The sequence below is a fragment of the Ursus americanus genome, chromosome 6, assembly GCF_024610735.1.
Source record: "Ursus americanus isolate L20-20 chromosome 6, mUrsAme1.1.p, whole genome shotgun sequence".
Taxonomy (NCBI): Eukaryota; Metazoa; Chordata; class Mammalia; order Carnivora; family Ursidae; genus Ursus; species Ursus americanus.
Window position 1 is genome coordinate 17,899,339 of NC_142132.1, and position 25,699 is coordinate 17,925,037.

A 25,699-nucleotide genomic window follows, 5' to 3' on the forward strand; every position below is an offset into this window, starting at 1 on the left:
TTCACAAGTCTTGGGGATTAAGACACAGACTTCTTTGGAGGCCATTTTTCTCTCTACAGCGGGGGTTACGGTGTGAGTGATCTATTTTATCAGGCATATTGGTGCTTGTCGAGAGGTTATATCGTATAAGTCTGCGGTGGTGGGTCTGGCCTGATGTGCAAGTCTTGAGTAGCTTCTGCAGGAAAGAGTGATATTACTGATGATCAGAAGATCATTGTCTCACAAGTCTCTGTCTCACCTCTCATGGTGTGGCCTTGGAAAATTCATCTAATCTTCCTTTGGCTTCCATTTGCTGCTCATTCGGACTTTCATCAGCGATTTCTGTAGGCTACCAGCCCTGGGGCCTATGAGGTTCCTGCAGGTTAATGAGTCTACATGCATGAATCACGGGGCAGCTCCCAGTCGGTGCTATTTGGGAAGCACTTGGTGATGCTGTACTGATGAAGAAAACATGCTGTTCGTTGAAAAGTGTTAACTGAAGTCACAGCCGCTACTCCTCGGTCCACAGACCCTGCCAATAGAAAACTACTCATGCATGGGGAGACAGGGAAGTTATCCTTAAATGGGGTTTGGAGCCCCTTGGGTGGATGGATCTTCCCAGCATAAAAATTCTTATTGAATTGAGGAAGAATGGGGAGAGTGTTTTGTTGGTCGGTTGGTTGGTTGGTTTTGGTTTTGGTTTTCCTTTTTTTCAGGAGAGACATGGGTGAAGCTGTGTTCTGGGAAGGCTGCTCCGGAGGTAGTGGGGGGCGGTGCTCCTCAGACTTGGAGACTGACTGGGTCATTGCTCTTGTCCCAGGAGTCTGTAGCCCCAGCTCCCTCATTTTCCTTGTCTTTGATGAAGACTCACCCCCTCCTTGGAGCCTTTCCTGGCCTCCCCAACACCACGCCTGATCCCCTCTCACACGCCACTCGCTCCACGTGTCTCCTTCCCACACGTGGGTGTTCTCCCGAGTGCATGTCACTACTGACATTGATGTCCTTCTTACCTGACCCTCTCCCCCACCCCAGGATCAGCTGCACGTGAACAAACTTTGTTAACTTTGCTATTATAGTCCCACCACACAGAACACTTTATTTTTAAAAATTAATTAATTAAATTTTTCTTCAAGTGCGATTAACATAGTGTTATATTAGTTTCAGGTGTTATGATATAATGATTCAACAATCCTCTCTCTTTCTCAGTGCTCATCATGGTAAGTGTGCTCTTAACTGCCTTTACCTATCTCATCCCACCCGCCTCCCCTCTGGTCACAATCAGTTTCTTCTCTGGATTTAAGAGTGGGGTGTTTTTTTTTTTTTTTTGCCTCTTTTTTCCTTTGTTTGTTTACTTGTTTTATTTCTTAAATTCCACATATGAGTGAAATTGTATAGTATTTGTCTTCCTGACTGACTTTTTTCGCTTATCATTATACCCAGCATCCAGAACATTTTAGAAGGTGTTTCGTAAGTAATTGTTGGATGAATGAACGAACAAATGAATGAATGAATGGAGATGTGGGGGTTGGGGGGGCCTATATTGTCCAGCTCATCCTATTCACTGTCTTCCAGGCCCAGCCCCTAGGGGTTTCCCATCTTGGGCCCCAACCTCTGAGACTCCCATTTCCCCTCCCCCACCCTGTTTCCTGCCCACAGATCTCCAGATTTCTCTCACTTTTGCATAGCAATTCAACTCCTTGAATCTGAATGCCCCTCATGAGGATGCCAGCCAAGGGGAGCCTAGAGTTCAAGAGAAGATAAACTTTAAAAATCTTTTTTTCCTGTTCCGCCTAGAGTGCTTAGCAGAGGCCTCAGCAGAACTATGTATAGGTAACAGGTGCACGGTGCAGATGGCAGTGTCTGCACACAGTAGGAGCTCAAGTATCTGCACACAGTAGGTGCACAGGTGAATGCTGAGATTCAGAGGTGGCACTTGACCTCACAGCTCCAGTCAGGAGTGAGATGCTCTTCAAATGTGTTTCAGAATCTGAGCACACCCCACTATACCTTCTTTTAGTTACTAAAAGCTAGTCGGGGAAGGGAGACATAGCGTCGGGAGGAACTGGGGTACACACAGATGTGGTGGACCCCTGGCCAGCCCTCTATCAGTCCAGGCCAAGCCCTGACGTTTGCCTCTAACCGGGAAGGGGCCGACACGGCACTCAGAGGGTGTTTAAATATGCTACGGTGGGCAGCGGCCTAACTTAAGATGCTGGATTTGTTCAGGGACTGAGGGGTCTAATACATAGGGACTATTCGGCTCTAACTCTCTGGTCACCTCCAACTTGCTGTGCGACCTTGAATAACATTCCCAGCCTCTCTGAGCCTTCGGATTATCCTCTGCAAAGACGGGCCGCCAACAAAGGAGAATGTCAAGTGCTCTTCAGAGGTTGGGCTACGGTCCCACGCCATTACAAGAGAGAGGCTCTGGGTGGAGAAGCCTTTGTGGGCAGCTTGTCTGAGCCCCAAGGCAGAAATGCGGGACAGCTGCAGTCTGGTACGTCAAGTTCTCGGGGAAGACGCGGACGTCTTCTGGCAAAGCTTCAGGCATCGACTGCTTCCTGTGGGCATTTGGGGTCTGAATGCACCGCTCAGCTGAGCTTGTCAGGTTCATCTCTCCCGCGTCAGGAGGGGAACTGGGCACTCATGTGAGGAAGCAGGACTCTCTTCTTGGCTCCCTTCTCTAACCCCTTCTCAGATCACCAGTTTTGAGCAATTGCATATCCTAACTGCCTCCAAGCCACCCACCCATCTTCGTTCCCCTGGATCCCACCCTTGTGCAGCCCCTTGGGTTCCCGTGAGAGCCTCTAGCCTTCCCCTAAACCCAAGTTCTCCTCACGGCTCCCACCACCCGCCATGATAATCTCTCCTGCCCTTTATAACTCTGGCCACATGGAGTCTCTTGCCCCACGCTCTCCGCCTCCAGCCCTTTGCCCCCGCTGTTCTTGTGGCCAGAAACACCACCTTTGGCAGTTCCTCTCAGGTCTCTCCGAACTGGCCTTTAGGCCTCTCTGTTTGGGAGGCATTTCCTCCTGCCAATTTCCCTGACCCATGGTGTCTGGCTCGGGCTGAGATTTCTCCTCCTGTGCTGCCTCTGATTATCCGGAGGCATCTGCCTGGAAGGCTAGTTTGAGGTTTTTTGAGACCAAGGTGTGTGGGACAGACAGAGGTTCGAGATGTTTGCAGTGGGAGGAGTGAGCGTGTGCGGGGAGAGCTCAGCCATCCTGGCGCAACCCTTCCCCTCTACGAGGTCTGGCCCTTTCCTTCCCCACGGAAGCCCCTGACCGCTTCTGCCCCACGGACCTCGCCTTCCCCCAACACCTTTGTGTACAATCAGCGCCACACGACTTAGCCCTGATTTCTTCCATAATTGTGTTCGTTATTGTTTCTGATTCTGGTCCTAGACTGGAAGTTCCTAGAAAATAAGACACTTTTCATCAAAGCCTCTGTGTTCCCATCCAGCAGGACTGGACCGTAATTGCTGATGACCGGGCGGCTCGCAACCCTTCGGTCCTGCTCACCAGTAGCCTGACAACGGGCACCTGTCCTCCTCCCTGCAGCCTCCGAGAGCCCCTGCTTCGGCTGCTCTCGTCCTCCACCGCTGCCTCCCTGCCCACGCCTGAGCTTCTCGTGGCTCCTCCCTTCCTGTCATTCCAGTCTCCTCCCAAATTCAATTCCAACGTCACCTCCTGAAAGACCCTTTCGTCACTACCCACCCTCTTTCTTTGTGACTCTCCAGAACCTTACTCGGCTTCATACTCTTTATAGCGTGTGCCCACTTTCTGAAAGTCTTTATTGATGTGTTTCCTTTTTTCTTAATTTCTGTCTACCCTCCCCCTGTCCCCCAAATACGAGCTCCGTGAAGGCCATGTTTAATCTGTCTTGTTCTCACTATATCCTCAGGCTAGACACTCTTGCCAAGTAGATGGATGGGTGAATGAGTGAATGCCTAAGAAATGGGCTGTCTGTCTTTGAGGTTGATCCAGTAGGAGAACCCTTTTACCAGATTATTAATTTCCCAAGCCTCTGGGATTATGGCCTCTTGCTCTGCACACTCAGGAGACTTCTAGATGGCTTCTTGCTTTCTGGGAGAAAGCAGAGTGTTTACTAGAAAAAAGAAAGAAAAAAAAACCCACAAGGGAAGAGAATGGGTTGTAGGGTTGTATGTGGACTGGGCCACCTGAAAGGCAGAGGACCAATGGGCCATCTTTCTGTTCCCAGCTTGTCCAAGCTCCTGGGAAGAAAAGAGGCCATGAAAGGGCCCTTCCTGTGGCCATATTTGCTAGAAAACAACGAGCCATGTTTCCCAGCTGACTCACCAAGAAGGAACAAATACCCCTCTGTGGGTCTCTGAGCCTCGGACTTGAGAATCCCCTGAAGAATGTTAAGGGGGTTTAATGTTTCTCAGCAGAAAGTGCTTTAGGAGAAGGGAAATAGGGACAGAGGGAGGCATTTTCCTGTATCCTTTTTGGACCTAACAAAAAAGGCCTGTTCCTCAGGAGAATGTCTTGTTCTTTTTTTTTTTTTCTTTTTTTTTGGCTGCAATTTTCATGCTCAAAGCCTATTGTTCAGTGCGTCAGTGTATACCCAAGGGAGCCACTCCTCCAGGTGCAGGTGGAGAAGTGCCTGACCGTGGTTGCTGTGTGTTCCGAAGATTTCTTACTGGGATTGATTTGGAAAATACCCAAAAACAGAAGGAAAAAAATGAAAACAAGCTATATTTCCAGCACTCAGAGGCAACTCTCCAGGCTTTTGCTTCTCTCATATTTATATCACATTTCTCTTGTACGTGTGTATTTATAAAAATTGGGAACAGATCATATACTGCTTTTTCATTTGACAGCATATCATAAACAATCATGAATGTTCTTTAAGAAAACTTTTTTGTTTCCTGATTGCAAGATAATATTCTTTTGTTACAGAAAATTCAAAAATAAAATGAAATAAAAGCACAGAAAATAAATTTTTAAAAATCTATAATTTCATCATTCGGGGATAATCACTATAAAGTGTGTACCTAATTACTCATTAAAAACATATTCTTAAAAGCATAATTACATTTAAAAGCCTATTCTTAAAAAGATAAAAATGGGGCATGTTGTATATTCAGTGAGGTCAGGGACATCGTCTCTTATAATATGACTATTTAAAGTCAAGTATAGTTCATATATTATTGGTTCAGTAAACCTATTTAAACTACCCTCTCCATTGTGTTATTCTGCTGTGAAGCCTGGAAAGTGAAAAATACCCAGATTCCCTTGTAGCTAAGGGTGGCCATATGAATTGTTCTGGTCAATGAAATGAAGGCAGATATCCAAGGAAGGCTTCTCTTCCTGAATGAAAAATGATTAATTTAAAAAGAGAAGACTTAAGAAAGAAGAAGATTTCTGCCATTTATACTTCCCTCTTTTTCTTTTTAGAATGGGAATATGATGTCTGGGGTGCAGCAACCATTTTGAAAACATGAGGACAAAATCTGCAAAGGGCAGTATAGCAGGGAAATAGTAGAAGCTGTTGATGATTTTCATAACAACTTCTCCAGCTCTGAGCTGTCTACCTTTGGAATTCCTACTCAGGAAAAATACGTCCCACACTGGTTTAAGCCACTATTGGTGAGTTTTCTGTTACTTGCAGCTGAATGCCTTTTTAACCGATTTGAGATGCATATGAAATCCAGCATTATTCATATCTGTCCTTCATCTTTGCTCTGTGTAAAATTACCAACTCTCACATCAGAACTTGGTGGATCTGGGGTGCCTGGGTGGCACAGCGGTTAAGCGTCTGCCTTCGGCTCAGGGCGTGATCCCGGCATTATGGGATCGAGCCCCACATCAGGCTCCTCCACTATGAGCCTGCTTCTTCCTCTCCCACTCCCCCTGCTTGTGTTCCCTCTCTCGCTGGCTGTCTCTATCTCTGTTGAATAAATAAATAAAATCTTAAAAAAAAAAAAAAGAACTTGGTGGATCTGTTTTGACAATAATATGCCTAATCCAACCAAGGGACTGTTTCCGATGTTCATTTCAGTGTGAGTTCATAACACCTGGCTCCTTTCACTCAATCATTTTTTTTAAGATTTTATTTATTTATTTATTTATTTGAGAGAGAGAGAGAGAAAGAACATGAGGGAGGGGCGGGGCAGAGGGAGAAGGAGAGAATCTCAAGCAGACTCCACACTGAGCACTGAGCATGGAGCCTGACGTCAGGCTTGATCTCACGACCCAGAGATCATGACCTGAGCCGAAATCAAGAGCCAGACACTTAACCGACTGAGCCACCAGGTGCCCCCTCCCTATATCATTTTTCTGTAGGTTTGTAACTTTGCTGTTCCTAAACCCTCTTCAGTACCAACTCACAGCCACAAGTCAAGGTCTGAGCTTTATATTTCTGTGTATCAACATAACACTGTTTTGTGAGTGGTAGACACTCGATGTTAGTGGTTTGATTGTCTGATTTTAACTCTGATTTCTTGATTACAGAACATGTAAGAATTTCTGAGACTATTGATTTAGACATCTTTATAGGACCCACAAATGTGAAATGATGCTTGTTTCTTAAAATGCCAAGCGGAATAGTCGGCATGATACTGTCATACTGTTTTATTTATGGAGTATTTTCAGGTGCCCATCATCCATCACTTAATTCTTATTAACCAATACCTTATCTCAGCCCAGTGGTAAGATTACCCTTTTGAAAGAGAGGCTGTATTTTGAAAGACCTGGAAATGATTAGCGAGGAGGCTTTGATACTGTTCAGATCATCTCGTGATTGCAAATGGAATGCGGTTAATGAGTTGCCCTATGCTCACAGTATGCAGACCTGGACGAGGCTGGTGTTCTCACCTGTTGGAGCAGGTGGGGCATCAGCAGGGAGCCCCATGGCCAGGCAGACAAAGAGGGGAGAGAACAGTATGGTTGCCCAATGAGCCTTTGAAAGAAATTGATCCAGCTGTGGTTCCAAAAGGCCCCGAGGTACTTGTCACGCAGTTCTCCTTGGTATGTAATTGGTCAATGGTTAGGGTGGGGGCAGGAACCTTGACCTCTGCTTGTCCACTTGCAGCAGCAGGATGAGAATCAATTGCTTAATGAGTGTCTTCAGCTCGTGTCTTCACTTACATGGCTCAACCCATCTTCTTCAGCTGTGGGGACCAGTGCAATGAAGAAAAAGTCACCTGAGACCATAGCCTTGTTGGCTTCTGCCCAATGGGAGGCCAGAAGGCCAGAAGCCAAGGCCTCTTGGTGAGCGCAGGAGCCTATTGGGCCTTGGTCTCACAGCCAGTCAGATGAGTCAGTTGCGCAAGAGGAGAACCAGAACAGCCCTTGGCTGAGCTCCAGGATGGAGAGATGCCAGAGGAGAAGGTGGAGTGCGAGAGAGCGAGCTCTGGGCTAGTTGGAGAGAGTAGAACAGAGAAGCCACTGAGTTCTTTAATTCTCCTTCATTCTCCAAACTCATTTTCCTTAAAAAGTAGAAGTTCAGGTTTAATGGACCCTCCCTTATACAAAGATCACATTTATGAAAACATCATTAAGTCATTTTTCTATAAGGAGGCATTAGAACAGAGTCCACAGGAAGTAAAGGAGGAAGACACTGTGTGGGTTGGAACGGATAATCGATGTTCACACATAAAGAGATTTGGAGGTTGTTTGGGCCACCACTTGCCTTTACTGACGTGAAAATGTCAAGAGAAGAGTGGTCTGCCCAAGGTCACATGGGTTCAGCGTGTAACCTGGCTTCTTTTCTCCAGGCCTGGTGATCTTTTCCTATATCCCTTCTGAGCCTCCTTTTATATTTCCAATGGGAAATGGCCATCTGCTCCCCTTCAACCTCTGGGTTTGGACTCCTGTGCTCTGAAAGGCCTTTCTCTGTTCCTCTCCCGTCATCTGCCCATTGATGATCCTCTTTCCAGGGTCAGGCCACCTGGTTGCAGAAGAGCACCTATCATGGGACTGGGAACGTGCTTGTGCCCAGCAAGGCCAGCCTTCTCCCTTCTTCAGCATCCTCCTGCTCCTTGGGGAGAAAAAGCTATCAGGAAGCAACTGGAAACCCAAACGGAATTCTTTGTACGTACTAAAAGACATGGTGAACTGTTTGAAGGCAAGGACTTTCCTTAGTCTCTCCTGTAAATCCAGGGCCCAGTACAGGATCTGGGTCATAGGCTTTCAATACAACGAACTTATTGAAAAAAATGAATGAGTGTCCACAAGGAAAATGGCGTGATCCTCAGAGTAGTTAGGGGAGGTTCCCAGAGGAAGTGGAGCCTAAGCCAGGCTCCAAAGACATGGCTACTGGTAATTCCTTTATTTATTTCTTAGATGTATTTACTGAAGTATTTTTGGGCCAGGCATTCTTCTAGGTGGAGAGGGAGTTGCTGCTGTTTACGTAGAGGTCAGCAAAGGCTTCATTTATAAAGAGAGATGCATGTCTTTTCTATGAGAGGTCACAGTGCCAGGAGGTCCTACTGAGGATCCTCCCACCCCCAACGCATTGCTCCCTAGAACCTTCTTTTTTTTTTTTTTAAAGATTTTATTTATTTATTCGACAGAGATAGAGACAGCCAGCGAGAGAGGGAACACAAGCAGGGGGAGTGGGAGAGGAAGAAGCAGGCTCATAGTGGAGGAGCCTGATGTGGGGCTCGATCCCATAACGCCGGGATCACGCCCTGAGCCGAAGGCAGATGCTTAACCGCTGTGCCACCCAGGCACCCCTAGAACCTTCTTTTTCCTTCACTTCCTGGTAGTGAATTGGCCTGGCTGGCTGGCACAGCTGGGAGCGTGAAACTGTGGAGTGCACAGGTGTGGCAGTGACAGCTGGGCCAGGTGACTCCGTGCCCTGAAGCCTTGAACCTCAGGCCCTGACTTTCCCTGGAGTCTTTTCTCCAGGAGCCAGTGGCCCCCAGATGGCTTATCCAATGCGGGGCTCTCCTCCGGGATTATGAAATAGTGGACACGTTTGCGCCTGCGTGTAGAGGGGCCCTGGAGAGCACCAGCACATTCTGCAGTCTAGATTAGAAGCTGAAATCTGTTCTAGGGCGGCATCCACCTGCTCTGGGAGGGCTCCCTGGGCACTTCCTGTCAGGCAGCCGAGAGGTTGGCAGCCACTTGGGATCCCCAGGGAGGCCCTAAACAGGCAAAGTCATCCTAAGGCACGTGGTCCAACCCAAGCTTGTAAATGTTCTACTTAATAATACAGAGAACTATTTGCATTCTATGGAAATATTTATGTTATTAACTAGTTCGGGGCTATTATATGGATATAAATAAAGAGGTGATCCTGGAGACTAGGAAAATTGGGGTGACCACAGTACATGTACCTTTCCTTTGGAGAAGGTCCATGACTATCATCAGATTCCAAAAAGGGTGGTTGATCCCAAATGTCGAGTTTACCTACCAATGCATGTAAGGGAACTTGGCTTCTTAGGGGCAGGTGCCAGGTGGGCTCTGCTTTAAACAGACCCTTGCTTGGAGGGAATCTAAGACAGCTTGCAACCCTGTTCCAGCACCTGTGTGGTCCAGCAGGGGAAAGAGGCAGACCAGTCTCCTGGTTCCAGCCCAGGCCAGGGAGCCCAGCCCATTTTCTGCCAGGGGAAAAAACAACAGATGTTTATCTGTACAAACTAAGGTGGTGGTGAATCCCTACTTTCTATGAGGTAGGAACAGGGCAATAGAAAATTCCTGCTATGGAAAATCATGATCGTTTTGTATGCAATGGTTTAACTTATTATTACTTAAATATTATTTTAAACGGCTGGTTTTTAGCCCCATATACGTGCATTTTGCATTGAAGAAGCGTGGTACACATTTTAGAATACTTTTATATGTAATGTCATTGAATCGCTGGCCTCAGTTTCCTCATTTGGGAGTTGTGGGGACTGAACAAGATCAGGAGGAACTGATAGACATCACTATACATGCCAGCTCAGCTTGATCTACAGCCCTGTGTTAAGAAGGATTCTGAGGCCACTGGTGAGTGCTGTAGGAAGATGCTTCCTGATTGGTCAGCTCTGCCAGGAATGTAGGAGGAAGGTTGTTGGTACCCTGAACCTCACAATGTTTATTATCTTTTCCAACCATGAGATTCTGTGACTCTAGGGCAAGGGTCAGCAAATTACAGCCCTTGGACCCAAGGCAGCCCCCTAAAAGTTTGTATTTAAATAAAGTTTTATTGAAACACAATCACACTGCTTTTACATGTTATCTATGGCAGCTTTCACCTCTGTGGCAGTTGAGTAGCTGTGACAGACACCATAAAGCCCACAAAACCTAAAATATTTACTATTTAGCTCTTTACAGTAAAAGTTTGTCAATTTTGTTTTAGGGTGCTCAAGACATGTTTTTTAAATGTATAAATCCAGGGAGGTAAGTGTTAACAATGATTAAGTGAGACAGTTCCATTGATACAAACATTTGTTTAACATTTCATGGAGCGGGCAGTCTCTGTTTCCAAGGGGCCAGAGCACGGCACAGGGGGTGAAAGGATAAAGAATAGCGTATAAGGTGGAGACAAATAGAAAATGAATAAGGAACGAGAAAGTAAGTGTTGAGCCCAGAGTTAACTTCACACTTGGGGACTGGCTGAGTGGATATACTATGTTTCTGGTGGAGCGGAGCATTTACAGGGAAAGGAACATTATTGATTTGGTTTGCTGACGTGGTACCCTGGGCAGGAACATCTCCATCTGGGGCCTAGAAATGTCTTTCAACCTCAGGAAGATCTTATTAGCCTTATTAAGGAAACAAGGCACTCCTGAAGGAGAGGGCTTTGCTCAAGGTCACAATGCCACGTACGTCTACCTAGGTCTCCTAGGGGCCCCGATTCGTTCCACTGCAACTCATGGCTTCACAGAAGAGAACCTCTTCGTTCAGGGCAGAATTTCTTTCATTGGTTCTAAGGTAAGAATTTCACACCATGTCTTTGAATGTAAACTGGGAGGCCAATGGATTTTTTTTTTTATTATGTGCAAGAAAGGGAGCATGGAAGTCCCTGGCTATTGGTGGAGTTCAGGCTCTTGAATTGTTCGACAGTTGGGGGTTCTCCAAAAGGCAGGCATGCAGGAAATTTATTGGGGGGAAATGCTTTCGAAGGATACAGAAGGAGAGAGCAGAAGTAGGTAGGCCTTGGACTGTGATGCCAGTCTGAGCCCTGTGAAGGGAGAGAGGGGAGGAAGGAAGAGCCTCAGACCACAGTGCAGCTCAGAGAACGTCACGGCTGGGCTGATGGAGCAATGTCACAGGGGCAGAAAAGGACTGGCTCTAGTCCGCTGTCATGCCCAGCCATTGACCGGAGCAGCCCACAGAAATGCGGCCTTGGCTGAAGCTTGTAGTGGGTCCAAAATGGCAGCACCTAGAGGATGTTCATCATCTATGCTACTGCAGCAGGTTCTCTCGAAGGGGAAGCCGAGCAGTGCAACTCTATGCTGGCATGACATGCATTGCTTGCCTCCACCCCCTTGGCGTGGAAGCTACCGGGGACCCGAGGAATATTGTTCCCATCACCAGGGAGCTCATGGCCTGGCCAGGAAGACCAGCTTGTGCACCTGGACAAGGGACTGTGCGTTAAATCATGGCAAAGACAATAATGAAGGAGAGTGACAGAACAGTCCGAGCTTATCAGGGACAGTGTGTGGTAGTGGTTCAAAGAGGCATCCTTGGAGGAGAGCGTGGAATGTTCTCATTAGGCATGACAATAGGCGTGTGCACGGGGTGTTCTGCCTCCGTTCAGCCTTGCCCACACCCACATGTTGTCTCCACCTATTCAGGATTCGCTGAGTATCCACCAAGTACTAGGCTCCATGCCAGGGACTGTGATTATGTGGGTCCCTGGCCACAAACAAGCTTAGGATATTGAGTGGCCTTAGAGACACTGATGAGTCATTAAAAAAAAAAAAACAAAAAACATCGACAGAAATACGTGTGGGTTTGTGTGGGACTTCGACTGACTGGAATCCTGCTACTACTCACAATGAGGCACGAACATGGGGCAATTCCTGGTTTCTCTCCCTAGGGCTTCCGGGGTGGTGTCTGGAGAGCTGTGTGCTGGGTAAGTATCTGGAGACTTCTGATCAGGGGTCCTCTGATCACACTTTAATTACTCTAGGGAAGTAAGAGAGAGAAACCCACAAGCCACTTGGAGGATTGGCTGTCACAGTCTATTTAAACACTTTGGTCACCGTGAAAGTGTTAGTAAGTAAATGTATGTGCATGTGTATTTTGTCTACATTATGGGGAAAACACTGACAGCCCATTGGCTGAATTTATCTTGAGAATCTGTGGGGATTTTTTGGCCTGAGCAGTTGCCCAATTTTAAAAAAAATTGGAGATTTCACATTAAAGTCCATATTTCCAGCCTCTCTTGCAGATAAAGAGATCTGACAACACAGCCTACATTTTCTCATGCAATATTTGGCTGGAGATGGTAGATGCCCTTCGATGGGATATGTGCCCTCCATTTGACCTCAGCCCCCACCACTCCCTAGTAATTATGCCTAACCTAGTTTTCTCATTTATGTTACCTGCCTGGTGCTAAGATGCTTTTGGATTTGTAGTATATTGGACAGTCTTCCCAACTCAGTTGACATGTGTGTGTGTCTCTGTGTGTGTTCTTTCCTGAAGTAGTGCAGATTGAGCCCAAATCAAAGAGGGTGTTTATTTGGCCATGACACAAACATCAGTGGTATGCATCACTGGGCACCTCCGTTAATGGAAGTTTCTACAAATCTTCTCTGGGATGAAAGACCCGTCCCAGGACCAGGTGTTCAGAAGATGGCTACAGTAGGAAAATTTCCCTGGTCACAGGAACCAATTTCTCTACTCGAGAGCTGACATAAATAGGAAGGCTGTCCGTCAACCAACTATTTAAGGTCAAACTTGGATATAGCCTTGAGGAAATTAAAACTAACGCTGCTTGCACCCTTCTCTGAAGGCAGCAGAACAGAGATAGCTAAAAGCAAGGAAGCACACGCGTGAATATGTGCACAGTTATGTATTCTCACAGGTACATGTGGATATGTATGTAGATGCACACATGACTTTGCGAATGCTGGAAAAATCACTGAAGGGAGAATGGGAATAAGTGGCAGCTTGTGAGAGACAGAAAGGAAATGAATCTAAGAACTCTCTGTTTTTAAAGACATATTTATTTATTTGCGAGAGAGAGGGAGTGTGTACACGCATATATTGGTGAGTGAGGGGAGGGACAGGGGGAGAGAATCTCAAGCAGGCTCCCCACTGAACACCCCAACATGACACGGGGCTGGATCTCAGGACCCGTGAGATCAAGACCTGAGCTGAAACCGAGAATTGGACGCTCAGCCCACTGAGCCACCCAGGCGCCCCCTAAGAGCTCTGTTATGAGCGCTAACATGAAATCACAGAAAGATCGTGGGTTGTGGAGTCAGATGGCCTTAGGCTTAAGTCCCAGCTGCACCACATGTTAACTGTGTGACCTCAAGCATTTTAGTTAACCTCTCTGAGCTCTACTATTTCATTCTCTGAAGTGGGTGTACACAGGCTTTTCCAGGACCTGGCCCGTGGTAGGTGCCAATAGATATAGTTTCTTCTCACAAGTTGAACCCACTGATAGGTGCTTGCCTTGTTTTGCATTCTGATGCCCAATACTCTCTGGTACTCTGAAAAGTGGGAGCTGACCTAAAGATACCCTTTCATTTTCCATGATTGGATCTTGTAGATATCTCAGAGATGGAAGGGACCTGGTACTAGCTTGGGACTGCTTCATACTGTTAGGGAGTTTTCTAACCAACTTTTTCTGGCAGTGGTTTTCCTGGTGTGTACTGAATTCTGCAAGTAATGGGCCCCAGGAAACCAAATGCAGTTGGCATGATCTTGGTGCAATGGGTCAAGATCCAGGAGCCTTGAGACACCTGGCTAGTTCCAGACTTCTGGTACTTTCATGCACCTTCTGTCCATCCCACGATCCCTAGACCCAGGTGAGAAGCACTTTGCACCAGAATCTCCACTTCAGAGGAGACCTGTGCTCTCCTGGCCTGCCAAGCCTCCTTCTCCCCATGGGGAGCTTTGCCCTCCTGCTTCCAGGAGGGTCCCTCATGGGTGGTGCTCACCAGGTCTGTGCTCTTTGGTTGGGGCTGGATAGGTGATCAGAAGCTCAGTGGACTCTGTAGCTTTGTGACCACACTTACTATCTCTGCTTGATGTTTTTCCCACACAATTCCACCTGGAACATCTGTTTGTATTGTTTATCAAACTTAAGGGTTTGGATGAAACATTGCTGGACACCGGATAAGCTGAGAACATGGTCAGCCTTTCAACAGGACTCTGCCTGCATTCTCTCTGTTATCTCCTGCTCTTCTTCTCTTCATAGCCGTCTTTTCTCTACATCTTCAGACTTTTATGTTCCTTACTCTTCTGCAATGCATGGCATCTTCCTCACCTTGGTCTGCCCTTGCCTGCAGTGCCTCCTCCAAGGTTACCCTTCCTCCCACCTGAACATCTGGGACCTCTACAGCTCTCAGTTACATGTTAGCAGGAAGGCAAGCTGACCTAGCCTATGTCTGGGAATCACATACCTGCCTTTTAATCGTCAATGTGTGGCTTACTAGGTCTGTGTCTTTAGAAAAGATACATAATCTTTCTGGGCCGAATGTCTACATTTTTAAAATGCGAATGATAATACCTATTTTGTTGGTCTAACTGCCATTTTCTCCAGAAAATAAGAATGAAGTTCTTTTTTATTTCTTTCTTCTTTTTTCTCCTTGAACTACACATCCTGGAAGCCAAGACTGAGTATGTAAGAGAAGATTAAAGATCTGTTTCATGTGTGAAGAGCTGGAGTAGAAAAACCAGACTTAATTCTGGCTTCAATTTTCAAATGGGTGACTTTTGGCAAGTTACCGAAACTTTCTAATTTTTTATGGTGTTACCTTTAAAATGACAATAAAAATAATATCTCCCTCATGCCTTTTTAGGCATGTGTGATGGTGCTTCTACACGGTAAAAATTCGTGCGACTATCAGACTCAGCTACGGTTATGATATTCCAACTTCTGGTTGGAGAGAAGCCCCTTGAAGGCTAGCTCTCATACCTGCTTTGTTGCCTTCTTGCTTTTCTGCTGTGGGGTTGTGAATTTGTGAGTAAAGGGGAATGAAGACTTCGTGAATGTCCATAGCAGCATTATTCATAACAGCAAAAATGTGGAAACCATCCAAATGTCCATCAAGCAATGAATGGATAAACAAATCATGGTATATTTTCACAATGGAATATTGCTCAGCAATAAAGAGGAATGAAGTGAACCTTGAAAACATTATGCTAAGTGAAAGAAGCCAGTCACAAAGGCCATACAGTATACGATGCCATTTATGCGAAATGTTCGGAATAGGCAAATCCATGGGAGACACCGGGTAGACCAGTGGTTGCCAAGAGCTGGTAGAGGTGAGGTTGGGGGATGGGATGCAGAATGACTGCTCATGGGAAGGGGTTTCTTTCTGGGGTGATGAAATGTTCTAAAATGGATTCTGCTGCTGGCCACACAACCGTGTGAATATGCTAGAAATTGTTGAATTACATAATTTAAATGGGTGAATTGTTCGGTATATAAATTATATCTTAAGGAGGCTGTTATATATATATATTTTAAAGTGGAGATACGACCTTGCTTTTCCTCTTTTTGTTCCCCTAGTTGGAGCCCTGCAGGGAGCCAACGGACTTGAGTCTACTTCCTGTCCATCACTGCTGGTTTTCCCCTGCCCCCTTCGGACAGCGTCCAAACCCTCTGTGATAAGCTGCCTTTACTGGCTCCTTCCTTTGGCTTGACTGCACTGAGGACTCTAATATAAACGCCTGCCTCCTGATGGAGTGATGGTGCTGTCAGTGCTCCCTTCCAAGCCCATCCCACCCCCCACCCCCCCAGGGATTACCTCAGTTTCTGATACAGTAGATACAAAATCAATCTCTGTTGAATGAATGGTCAGTAGAGGAGGTTGGGGTGGGGTTAAGGGGAAATGACTGGTAATGGGAAGGGGTTTCTTTCTGAGGTCGCTTGAAATGTCCTAAAATGGATTCTGCCGCTGGCTAAGTGTTATTTGCATAACAAAGGGGGTACCGCGTTCCTTTATATAAGCAGCTCCATTCTATCAATACCATGGAAGGGTTTGGTTACTTTCCTTAGGGCACATAGAACCTTATGGAGACCTGGCAGAGTTCTCCTACTGAATCCTTAGCAGCTGCTTAGCCAAGAAGGGGCCCAAATACTCGTTCAAAGTCAGAAGCCTACAAAGCTGTGAGGCTATTATCCATTCTCAGGTCTGCCTAGCTGCCCACACCCACCCTCCTCATGATGCCTCTGTGGCCCAACAGAGCACAGACAGCATGAGAGGGGATTGTGGTGGGGAAGGATGAAGAATATAGAGACGCTCTAAGTCCCTGCCAATGAAGGACCCAAGGAAATGCATGTGAAGTGTCGCCAACACGTGACAGCAAGTCCCTAGCGCCTCCATGACCTCTTCAGGGACACAGTAAGTTGCTCTTCTGGAGACAAATACACACTTCCCACTCCCCCGCCTCCCCCATGACGCAGCCCTGCTCAGCCCCACTCAGGCTTGGTTTCTTAGCAGCACTGAGAACTCTCTTGGCCTTGGCAACATGGAAGCAGCCAGGCTGGGAGCTGAGGGCCCCACATGATTGCTCAGGCTACTCGGCAGCAGCCCCTGGGTCAGGCTCGTCCACTGAGAATCAGGCTCCTGAGCTCGGGGCTTCACTCCCTAGTCAGAAAATCCCCACCAGGCAAAGCCAAGAAGACACTTGCAGCATCATGAAATTCTAACGAGCCCTGAAGCTCGCTCGAAAGCCTGGGTCTGTTTGCCCTGCGGTCGGAAGGGAGCCGGTGATTGGCTGGCTCAGCTCAGCCTAGCAGGCCTTATCTCGAGCTGGTTATTATTTGATTAAAGAGGCTTCCTCCTCCTATGGTATTTCAAAACCGTGCTGGGAGAGTTTGCTGCTGCCTGGGGACTTTTTCTGAGGTTACTTCCGAGCACCCAAAGTTCTTCGGGTCTCCAGCCCTGCAAACAGCTGGAGGAGCTTTCGGCGGCTACTCACGGGCGGGGGCTGACTTCCGAAGAGTCTCCATCAGCTTTGCTAAGCAACTGGTTGAACGTAATTCTTCAAACCCTGCAGAGTCAAGGATTCAGGTATTAAAGGTAACTTTTTGGGGAGGCATCTAATTTCCTAGGATGTCATGAGCCTTGAAATGGGGGTACGGCGGAGCTCTGGCGCTCAGAGTGGAAAGCAGGAGAGGCGGAGAAAGTGGAAAAAGGAAGTGCAAGCAAAAAAGACTCAGAATCTTGGAATTCTACAGAAAGGCAAGGCCAAGGTGTGAGTTACTTGCAGCTGGAGAGAGGTGCGAGCACGATCGCCATGTACCATTGGCATCTGAGCGCTTTTGCTCCCATGAAGCCCTTGTTGAGGTCTGTCCACTCCCTTGGCGTCTGTCATCCTCCGCACTGGCTCAGAACCCCAAAGCCCCAACAGGGTTTTGGACGCTGTATGACCGATGCAGTTGCTTTAGCTTGAAACTTCTCCGATCTGATCTGCGAGTGGTACATGGCCTTCAAAGGGTGTTCTGGGTGGTGCCAGTCCTCGTGATGCTGACCACAGAGAAAGGCAGAATGGGGCCGAGCACCGCATTTATGAGACTTTGTTTCCCACTTCGTCAGAGATCTCTGTGGGCTGTGCACTGTCTGTTCTCATCCCGGCCATGCTCCTGCCTCAGCAGTATTTTCCTCCTCGCTGCAGATGCAAGCTGGGCTCCGTGCGGGGCCAGTGGGGGTTTAACCACCTGGAATGAGGACGAAACCATCCTCTCTGATTGTGAGGGTTGGCTGGAGGTGCCTAAGGAGGGGAGGACAGGATGCAAAACAAGAAAAACATCATTTTATTTTGGCATTAAGTGAAGAAGACTTTTAGAGGAAACTGGCATTAGAACTGGCTTTCCCTCTGCATGTTAGCTGACTGCGTTTCTCTCTCTAGTCATGGTCGTTGTTTTACCTGCCAGATGCTTCCATCCACGCTGTCTTAATTCGGAACTGTCTCTACCCTTGTGGTTTGTGCTTTGTTGGCTTCAGCGGGGCGTTGGCATCACTTGGCCCCGCAAAGTTTCTCCACGGGTGGAGGACCCTTCTTCCTGGGGATGACTCTGTGGACCCCAGGGAATTTTCTCTGCCAAGGCCCCCATTGCATTTCCTGAGACTATTCAGAGGAATGGTCTGAGGAGCTCATCAAAGTAAATCCTGCTTTCCCCTCATAATTTTAAGGGAAATGACAAGAAGGAGGACAAGCCCAGAGCAGGGGGTTGTACCTCCTGGGCCTGATACTTTCCTGCTTGTCTGGGGGCACTTCCTCCCTTTACCATCGTCTGGTTGGTCTGGGTCCTCCTCTCTCACCATTCTCCATCCCTGTCCCGCCACATGGACGCTCGTTCTTCGCACCCACTATGATGACCTTATTGCATGCTCTCCGTTCCTGCCTGGAGTGCTCTCCACCCTCCCCCGCCCCCCGCTCTGGCCAAGTCAACATATTAGTTGGATCTTTGAGTAAAGCCTCTTCCTCCCGTACTAGGTTAGGGTCCCCTGCCCCTTACCTCATTGGACCCCTAATCGTATGGTCTTATGATTGCTTGTGTCCTTATCCATTGCCTCCCCTACACTGGCAGCCCTGTGGAGCCAGGGGTCTTGCTTGCAGCCAAGCCCCCAAAGCCCAGCAGCGTCTGACACCCAGTAAACTCTTACTGGTAAATGCAGATAATGCTGCTGGACCACCTGCTCCCTGCCCCGCGCTCTTCCAGTGCTTTACACTCGTTAACTCAGCCCTCGCGACAAGCCTGTTCAGAGCCCGTGCTTTCACTGCCAGGCCGCGTGCCAGTCTGGTGCTGAGTGAGTCTGTGAAAACAAATGACTGATATCAGGGAAATGAGCAGAACACTAGGCAACTCTCCCATGTGCTCTGTCGAGCTGTTCACTCGGCTGAGCGGACTGCGTAGGAACCACAGTGCAGGTGTGAGCAAGGCTTGGAGGACGGGGGTGGGGGGTGGGGGGGTAAGCGGGCACAGACCCTGACCAGAGTGGGTTTTCGTTTCAAGCTCTGTCCTCTCTGTCAGGACCTGCTTTCCCTGTCAGTCTCTTGCCTACCTTTGTAGCCAGGTTTAACCACTTATAGGCTCCAACCTAGTGACAGAGAGGGGGCTCCTGATGAGGAATTTGGTCCAGCCTGGAAGGGAGCCCTTCAGGAAACTCGTTGGCTGGTTGCTGGAGTCGATCAGGTGTTGCGCTGAGGGCTTTCCCTGCCCTAGCTCATTTATCCTCCTTGTGAGGGAGGGGTCAGCATCATCCTGTATCTTAGAGGAACAAACAAAGGCTCAGAGAACTGACTTGCCCACGCTGGTAAGCATGAGAGCTAGACTTGATTTCTGATGTATCGAACCTCAAAGCCGATGCCCTTCCCACACACCAGGGGCTTTCACAAACACATAGCTTTGGGCTCGCTGCCGTCGGGTGATGGGTCTCCTCTGAAATTCCTGTCAGGCAGACATTTCTGTTCCACTGTTTGCCTTCCCAGTTGCTGAGTGGGGATCTCCTCACTGCTGTGTGGTCTTCCCTGCCTGGACCATGATCTAGCACGGGGCTTGACAAGACCACGGACTGGTTTGGGGGCATCTGGTCCTAGAACAGCACAGCCAAAAAAGCTTAAACCAAGGTCCCAGCCTAAGGGAATCTACAAAGTTTGAAAACCTTTGTTAGAAGAGTAATAAAGCATTTGTGTGTGGGGGCGGGTCATTCAGATCCACTGCTGAATTTTGCTTTTTCCTTGTTTTTTTTTAATTTAATTTAATTTAATTTTTTTCTTATAATAATTTTTATTTTGTGATGTTAGTCACCATACAGTATATCCCTAGTTTTTGATGATTCATTATTTGCATATAACACTCAGTGCACCTTGCAATGCTTTTTCCACTTGTTATTTACGTTGTCTAAGCTCCAGTTTCTTCATCTGGAAAATGGGTAAAATGCGTCTCTTGTTGGGGTTACTTGGAGAATAGAGATTCTGTGTTCACTAAATGTGGGTGTGTGCCTGCCATGTGTGAGGAACTGGGATACAGTGGAGAATCGGGCAGAGGAAGCTCCCTTCCCTTGTGGAAATTACATTTGAATTGGGGACAATAGGCATTAAAGAAAAAAATCACACAAATAATTAGGTCATTCCCATTTGTGGTGAGAAAAACAACAAAGGACCTCGTTTAGATGGGGGTGGAGAGCTAGTCAAGAAAGACTTCTCTGATGAACTAATAGCATATGAGCACCCAACATGCCACCGGAATATGGTAGGTGCTCAGTACGTGTGGCCCTGGCCAACCAGCGGCGACTCTCTGGGACTCAGAGGCTGTTAGTACAAAGTGTGGGGGGTGGCTGAATGATTCCTAAGGCCAAGTTGCCCATCTGTAGTATTTAAAATTCCCTTGATCCACAGCAAGATACAGTCAGATTAGAGAATCCCCTGACTCCCTGTCCAGTGCTCTCCTACTCCCCTGTCTCCATGGGTGGAGAGAGTCTGAGTCCAAACCCAAGGAGGCCAGGAGGAAGACTTGGCTGATCGTGTCTCCTGGAAGCCCCTTTCTCTAGCACCTCCTTCCACTCCCAGCTGGAGCCCAACATCCTCACTCTCCGGGGGTCACTCCTTCTAGATGGAAATCCCTAAGCCCCTTCCCAGGGACAGAAAACAGCTTCTCTCTGTGCTTGTCCTCAAGGTTCCTACATGCCCAGCTTGGATGATTAACCCACCTGGGGCGATCGTCTCTGGTGGTGAAATTCCAAGCCCAGGCAGGCTGGGAGGGGAGCAGCGAGTTGAGGATTTGCGGATGGGCCCATCATCTTCCTTGGCTGCCCCTTCCCCCACCCACTCAGGCCCCAACCCCAGGAGCACCGTGTTCCTTTTACATCGCACACAGTGTCTTTTGTAAGCTCTCTGCCCAGGGATTTCGTGAGAGCCCTTGTGAAGAACTGGTTAGCATTTTTTCCAGACAAAGCCAGAAACTCTGGGAGGTGAAGGAAAGGCTAAACTTGCCAAGCATGATGAAAGGAAATGATCAGTTTCAGGCTCCTGAAAGAATTGTCTTCAATTCTCTCCCACCTTCCCCATGGGGGACCCTGTCCCCTTGATCTCCAGAGGCATATCAACTCTCCATCTCCTCTTCCTTACCTCGGGCCACACTCTTGCCTTCAGCTGTCTGTTAGCCAATCCCTGCCTACTGCTTGCTGGCCATAATGCTTAGTAGGACCTCCTAGGGACATCAGTGTTTTAGCCAGCGATGCCTAAGGGAGCAATAATGACGGGGAGATAGGCTACAGCATCGATACTTCAAGGCACACAACTGTGTTCACGTGAATTCAGGATTTGAAAACTTTTATTTTGTTGGGGCAGGGGGTCAGAGAGGATTGGACTGATATTGAGAAAGGAACAAAAATGCTGTATGATAAATAATATATTACACCAAGAGCATTTCCAAAGAGACTTTGAATAGCAGGTTGTACCCTGAGGCAAATCCTCCCCAATGGGCTGTAAAAGGAAAGTGGCAGGAAATTTGCAATGGAAAGCACACCCTCACCATTCAGTTCCAGAACCTGCAGCCTTGCTGATCTTACCAATGTGAAGCTGGGTTCTCTAGCTGTGAGTAGCATTTCAGATGTATAACGGCTCCAAGTTGTCATGCTGAGCCAGTGCTAATGAAAATACTCCATCAGGCCTGTGCTCTCAAGCAGCAGGGGGCCAGGAGCCCTCTCCCCACCCCATCCTCTCCTTGCCTCAATGCACTTGCTTCATAAACTTTGCATTTGGCCTCCAACCTGCCCTATGGGTCTGGCAGGAAGTTTAGCTGAGGCTGGCTCTGTGCATTGAGCTTCAACCTCTTGCCAGAAATCAAGCTGGCTAAAAAAAACTACCCAAAATGAGTTTTAAAAGAAAGCAACACTCATTCCCCCGTGAGCTGGACTTTTTCTGCTGAGAGGAGTGGTTGCTGTGGAACTTACCATGGGGCTGCTTGCTAACAGTGTGGATGATGTTTGCTTTGTGTCAATTCCAAATTAAAAGTGACTGTGAGGAGCGAGGGTCTGGGAAAATGGAAAACCTTGGGACTGAAAGCTCTTCTCTGACTTGGCAACGGGAAGACCAGGGGGATCAAGCAGCAGGCAGACAGGAGGTTGGCTGTGTCACACCCAGCCCTGCTTCTGCCCAGACAGTTCAGAGACAAGGGAGAGGTGCTGAGCCTTCACTCAGCAGTTCCCTGGCACCTCCCTGGGGCAGTAGCAGTCCTAACCCTCATCACACTCCCCGTGGGGCTCATTTTAATGATCTTGTGGGATGATGCCCAAGGTGAGCCTTTTGGGTAGGATGGAGGTGGGTCTCCCCATCCATTGCACCAGCCGGAAACAGCATGCATGATTAGACAATAGAAAATGTGAGCTCTAATCGTCACATTGTATAGGTTCCCGAAGCAGCACTGTGTGTTCCTGGTGCTTTGCCATTGCTCCTTGGAATGCCCTCTCCCTACACTGTCACTCCTGCCCCACAACTAATTAGCTCCGTGACTCAGGGCAACAAGGCACAGCCACTGCTCTCAAGGAACTCAAAGCCCAGTGGAAGAGATGGGTCATTAAACAAGCAATTTAGGGTAGCATTACCACGTGGAGAGTGCCACCAGAGAGCAGAGTGGCTTATTCTCTGGGCAACTTCTATCCCTCCAACCCTACCCCTCACCCCTCCCTGTCCTTACCCTGGAATACCTCCTCTGTTCAGTCTGGGTCTCCAACCTTATTCTTCTCCCGGCCATTCCAGTGGTTACTCGTAGTACCCACATTCCAGACTGTGCAGAGTGCTGGTCTGTGATGTTCTAGTCGACAATGACTTAAGAACTAAGGACAAAGTTGCCAGTCTTTAGTATAGCCGTGTGCATTTAGGAACTTCCCTTCCTTCAGAGAGTCTATCCCTCCTCTTTGTTGGGATGTTGAAACATTCTTTCTTTTACGAGATGATGGTGTTTGTAGATTGTCAATTTATTTTGCATTTAATTTTAATATTATGACTGGGCAGAAAAAAAAGTTAGCATTCATTGTTTACTGCACTGTGATAGTTCAAAGTCTGGGAAGCATTGCCAAACAAACTGCTTGTCACCAATTAACACCTGTGTCCAACCCAAGTGGGAGCCCCTGGGGTGTCTTTCTTAGTGTCTGATTTCTCAGTCTGTAGCCGACTGGCCAAGCTGATGTATTCAAATTCTACTCACTTCCCGAAGACACTTAGCAGGCTGTGGCGGCCAAATCGTTAGACACTCCTGTTTTCTTGGCATCCCAGGCTGTTGTATGTTTAATGCCTTGAGTATCCAATTTCTGGGCCAAACTCATGAAAATCTAAAGGGGAATTATCCATCTCAGAAAGCAGTTGTAATGGAAATAAAAGCGATTCGTACTCAGCGTTATCAGGATGTTTAATTTTTCATTGAAATTGCAAGATAAAAGTTGATCTTCGGAGTTGTGTTAACTCCTATCTCCAGCTTCCACTGAGATGCAGCTTAGAAACTGCTGGAAAAGATGCCAGTACCCTGGCCTGGAGCAGCTGTTTAGGGGCCTTCCATCCATCTGCTGAGGATAGGAAATTTTGGGGTCAAAGGATCTCATCTAGTTAAGTGAAGTCCCATACCGTCTCTGGTTATCCCACCATTTTAGATATGGTCCAGGGCATTAGAAGTCCCCACAAAGCTTGATGGATAGAGGAAAATGCCCATCAGGCAAGCCAAACCCCAATAATATACATGGTAAAGTCCAGGTTCTTGGACTATAGTTGAATGTTCCTATATTAAAGGTTATTTAAGGGACACCTGGGTGGCAGTTAGGTGATTTTGGCTCAGGTCATGATCTCAGGGTTGTGAGATTGATCCCCATGTGGGCTCTGCACTGAGCACAGGGTCTGCTTGAGATTCTCTCTCCCTCTTCCTCTCCCCCTCCCACTTGTGCTCTCTCTCTCTCTAAAATAAATAAATCCATCTTTAAAAAAAGGTTTTTTAAAATAAGTGATTCATGCTAGGTTTAGATAACTGTAAGGAGGGTTTTCCTTTACCACTCTGCAGTGTCGGTTTGGCTATGCAATGGCCAATACAAAAGGAGACTCTCATGCTTGGACTGAGTCCTTCTTGAGGTCAAGGATGTGCCTCATGCGTGGTATTGGTGAACACACTCTTCTCTTTCTGCCTATCTCTCCCCTGGGACCTAACCCATCTCTTGGCATGTATGATGCCAAAAATATTTGTTGTCGGTGGTAACAATAATACAAATGACTCTATCTTTTGGAGAGAATCAATTTTTGGCAGTTTCTACCTTGACCTAATACGACCATTTATTCATTCATATTTCTCATTTGCCTGTTTAATTATCGGAACAAAATTCTTTCTTTGACTTGATAATTATGTTTTGGTTTGCAACCCTAAGAAAAGGAAAAAGTGGGAGTAAAGCTGGTGGGCAGCTAAGGCCTCTACTGAGCACTCGGTGTTCCCAGCCTTGGTCCCAAGTTTTCTGGAACCTACCCTGGCTGCTTATTCAGGGTGTGATCCAGACTGGGGAGCAACAGGCTTGGTCCACTTGAACTTACACAATTGTATTTGATTTGCCTGGGCTCTTTGGCTGACACGGTCTTTTCCCCTGCATTCCTCCCTCTTGTACTGTGCAGCCCTCTGGTTGGTCAGCAGCTTGAGGTCTGGCAAGAACAATGTAGAAGGCTTAAGGATGTTTCTCATCACGGCTTTGCCATTAATCAGTTGTATGGTTCTGGGCAGGTCCTCTGTCTCTCTGGGTCGTGGTTTCCTCCTCTGTCAAACATATTGGATTAGATCAGAATGTCCGAACTTGGCACCGTTGACCTTATGGGACGGATAATTTGTTATTGTGGGGCTGGCTGTCCTGTGCGTTGTAGGGTGCTTAGGGGCACCCTGGCTTCTACCGCCTGGATGCCAGGAGTGCTCGTCCCCTCTTTTGTGACAACTGAAAGTATCTCTAGACATTTCCACATGTCTTCCTGGGGCAAAATTATCCCCAGTTGAGAATTATTGGATCAAATTCCATTTACTTCATTTTGAGAAATCACATTGTGTTGTTAATCCATCCTGTTTTGTTTTGGTTTTTTAAGATTTTTTTATTTATTTGAGAGGAGAGACAGAGATAGCGACAGAGAGCAAGCGTGGGGAGAAAAGGGAGAAGCAGACTCCCTGATGAGCAGGGAGCCTGACATGGATCCCAGGACCCTGGGATCATGACCTGAGCTGAAGGCAGATGCTTAACCGACTGAGCCACCCAGTGCCCCAATCCATCCTGTTTTATTGAACACCGACTATGTGTATGCTGGGTACCATATTAAGTGTTTAGCCTAAATATTTTTTACAGATATTCCATTGAGTGAGTGCTATCTACTTCATGAAAATCTGAATTAGAGCTAGAATGGTGTCTACCCAGGCACTGAGATAGAATGAAAAAAGAGAGACTGTCTCTTTGGATTCTTATTAGCCTCATCTCTAAAACATCAACCTTACACACCGTTGTCAGGACCTAATGCTTAGTGTATATAAAAGACTTTAGATCATAGTAGACATTAAATAGGTAAACTCATTCTCCTTTCTTCCCCACCCCCGAGAGAATCAGAGCTGCACAAAACATTAACTTTAG

At 47.3% G+C, this 25,699-nt stretch overlaps 1 protein-coding gene across 1 annotated transcript in view; it reads left to right on the forward strand.

The window, feature by feature from the left end:
- The first annotated feature begins 17,036 nt into the window (after positions 1–17,036).
- Positions 17,037–25,699, forward strand: part of GPAM (glycerol-3-phosphate acyltransferase, mitochondrial) — a 58,213-nt gene continuing 49,550 nt past the window's right edge. Inside the window, exon 1 of the mRNA XM_087862712.1 lies at positions 17,037–17,143. The gene's annotated coding sequence lies outside the window, so the exon portion shown is untranslated. The remainder of the gene's footprint in view (positions 17,144–25,699) is intronic.